A 3,016-nucleotide genomic window follows, 5' to 3' on the forward strand; every position below is an offset into this window, starting at 1 on the left:
CAGAGGGACCTCGTGGGTGACTGAGAATAATGGTGAGAGGCACATGCAGGAAAGGCTGGAGAAAGGGACGCTGTCCCCTGGTGCCTGCGGGTGCCACCTCAGCTTGAGCTTACGAGACCCTCCGACTTGTGCCTTAGGATCTCTGTCATTCTACCCTGCAGATGAGAAAACTGGCAGAGTGAACTTCAAACACGTGTCCAGCTCATGTGGCCTGCAATGTGCCCAGTCTCCTAGATGGTCTTTGCAAATCTCTTTCAAGATCTTTACACCCAACATGGGTTTCTGAGCAAGCTGGGATCAGCAGGACCCCGAAGCCTTATTCTGGTGGCAGGAGCAGGTTTCCTGTGCCCTGGGACAGGGGCCACTGGTACTGAACTCAGAGCACTGGTGGCCTCGAGCTGGGGCTTGTGAACCCAGTTATGAAATACCAGCAGCACTGGGAGGATGGCTTAGTGCTGGAGGGCGTGCCAGGCGCGCGTGGGGTGTTAGGTTCAATCCCTAGAAAGGAGAGAGAGAAGCAGAAAAGGAGGGAGGGAGGAAAGAAGAAAGCAAACCCCACGTGCAGAGGGCCTGGCCAGGTACCCAGAGAGTGCATTTGGAGATTCGGTGCTCACAGATGCTTTGGGATGCAGCTTGTTATTGGTACTGGTTCCCCACACTACTTTTAAAACTGTCTAAAGAGGTTACTCCAGGTGGGGGGGTCATCTGTGCCATCACCTACTTCAGCCCTCTGTCCAGTCCCTGCAGCATGTGGGCATCATTTGGAGGTGGCTTGAGCTTGGGGCTGTGTCAAGGTCAGATGGTCATGTCTGACCTGCAAGCTGTGGGGCTGAAGGAAAGTTACTTGCTGTCTCTGAGCCTTGGTTCCATCCTTAACTAAAAGCTGCCACCTTACTGTGATAGTTTAAGTGACACCATTTTTTGCTGAGCCTGGTGGTTACAGCAATGGCTCCTTTTACCCTCAAAGCAACCCTAAGAAGTAAATACTGTGACAGCCTCATTGTACAAGAGGAGATTCACCCAGAGAGGTACAGACCTTGCCCAAGGACACACAGCTTGGCAGAATTAAAACCCAATGGCAGTGGGCCTTGTCCATGGACCTGCTCTCAGAACTGCTAAATGGGAGCTGTTTGGTGTCTGTGAGACCTGGCAGGTGGAGATCCAATAGAGGTTTAAAAGCCTGCAAATGCCCAGGACCTATGACTTTGTAAGTCTAAAATTAAATCAGATTAGAATTAATCTGAAAACTGGACAGTTTTTAAAAAATATTTTAAAAATTTCAATGGACATTTATTTATTTATTTACATGCAGTGCTGAGGATCGAACCCACTGCCTCACACATGGTAGGCAAGTGCTCTACCACTGAGCCACAACCCTAGGCCCCTAAACAGGTCTTTTAGAACAGGTCTTGTAGAACTGGCAGAGTCCTTAGCAATCTCACTGACTTTGGAGACTACTACTGATGGAGAGACATGGAAACAATTTTTTTTTTCTTTTTTAAATGCGAGGTTCTCAAACCTAGAGGGCCAAAGAATAAACTGGCCCACTTCTTTAAAATCCACACAGACAGTTTCTACTTTCTGGAGCTTGTGAGTCAGTAGGTCCTGAGGTCCAGGAATGTTGTTTCTTTTCTTTTTTTCCTTCCTTCCTCGCCTGGGATGCCTGCAGAGTGCTCTACCACTGAGCCACACTCCTGGCTCTGGTCTGGCATGGTCTCCAGGACGCACTCAGAAACACTGCTGGGGAAGGAGGGCTGGGGCGGGGTGTGACTCTGGGGCAGTGGGTGTAGGTGTGGGCACTCCCGGGCTCTGTGGCTAGGAAGGGCATCTGAGGCAGAAGGAACAGGTGAGCAAAAGCTCGGGACTCGTGCAGGGCTGCAGAGGGACGTCCCCCTTCCACTTCCCTCCAACGTAATGATGACCGCGGACTATTTACTGAGCCAGGCTCTGCAGTCAGTACCAAGAAGGTCAGGGGGACTGGTGTGCGGGGTGATGGGATCACAAGACACCTCCTGTTCCTCCTGGGTCCTCTCTGTCTTTGGAGAGGGGTAATTTCTGCTTGGAGCTGAGGCTGGCATGCCTCAGTCTGCTGTGCTCTGGGGAAGGAGGGCAGTAACTCAGTATTTAAGTCTCTGCATGGTGAGGCCCTGTGCTAGGAGCCAGTCAGTGAAAAGCAGACAGGCTGGGCCCTCACCCTGTGGAGCTGGTGTAGAAGACAAACGGGCAGGTCACTCCCCAAGGGGTTCAGTGAGGGAAGGGCAGGGTTCTGGCTGGCACTGGGTTCTCTTTCCAGGCAACAAGGGAAACGTGGATACGGATATCCAGGGAGTCCTGCGGCGCTGCTATTTATATGGAAAGGGTGTCAGGGTCTCTGGAAAGGAGAAATGAAAGGAGGATAAGGAAGTGATTCTCCTGTTACGGGGCGAGAGTGGTGATCCCGTTCACATAATTACGTATGCTTCCTCTTTTCTCATTCTCCACCTGTCTTGGTTTTTTCAGCGCTTTTATCATAATATGTGCCTTTTATCACTTACACACATTAAGCGGGGGGCGCTGTTTTCACCCCCAAAACACAAGCCCCAGACTGTCTGTTCAACGCTGTGACTGTCTCCATCCAAACACCTGGCTGGCTCGGTCACCTCGCTCTTACCGACCTCGGGGAGGAGCTGGAGGGTCACGGCCATTCAGGTAGGGGGTCCTGGGATTCCAGGGCCTGGAAGGGCGCTCGCAGCCGGGAAAGGGCTGGGCACCGACCCATCCGGGTGGTCCAGCTCCAGATGCCGGCGAGACCGGGAGAGACCTGCGTGACGCCCCGGAGCACCCACCAGTAGGCGCCATTTCCCGCGGACCCTCGAGCAGGCGGGTCCCCACGCGCCCGCAACCTCGCGGGCGTCACTGCACGTTTTGCGCTTGCGCCGCCGTCAGGCCGTTGGGCCTCCCGGCGTCGGTGTGAGCATTCGGGTCACGGCTCATATCAACCAATGAGCGAAGGCACCGTGAGCCGGGGGCGTGGCGT

Source organism: Sciurus carolinensis, chromosome 4 (genome assembly GCF_902686445.1).
Source record: "Sciurus carolinensis chromosome 4, mSciCar1.2, whole genome shotgun sequence".
NCBI lineage: Eukaryota > Metazoa > Chordata > Mammalia > Rodentia > Sciuridae > Sciurus > Sciurus carolinensis.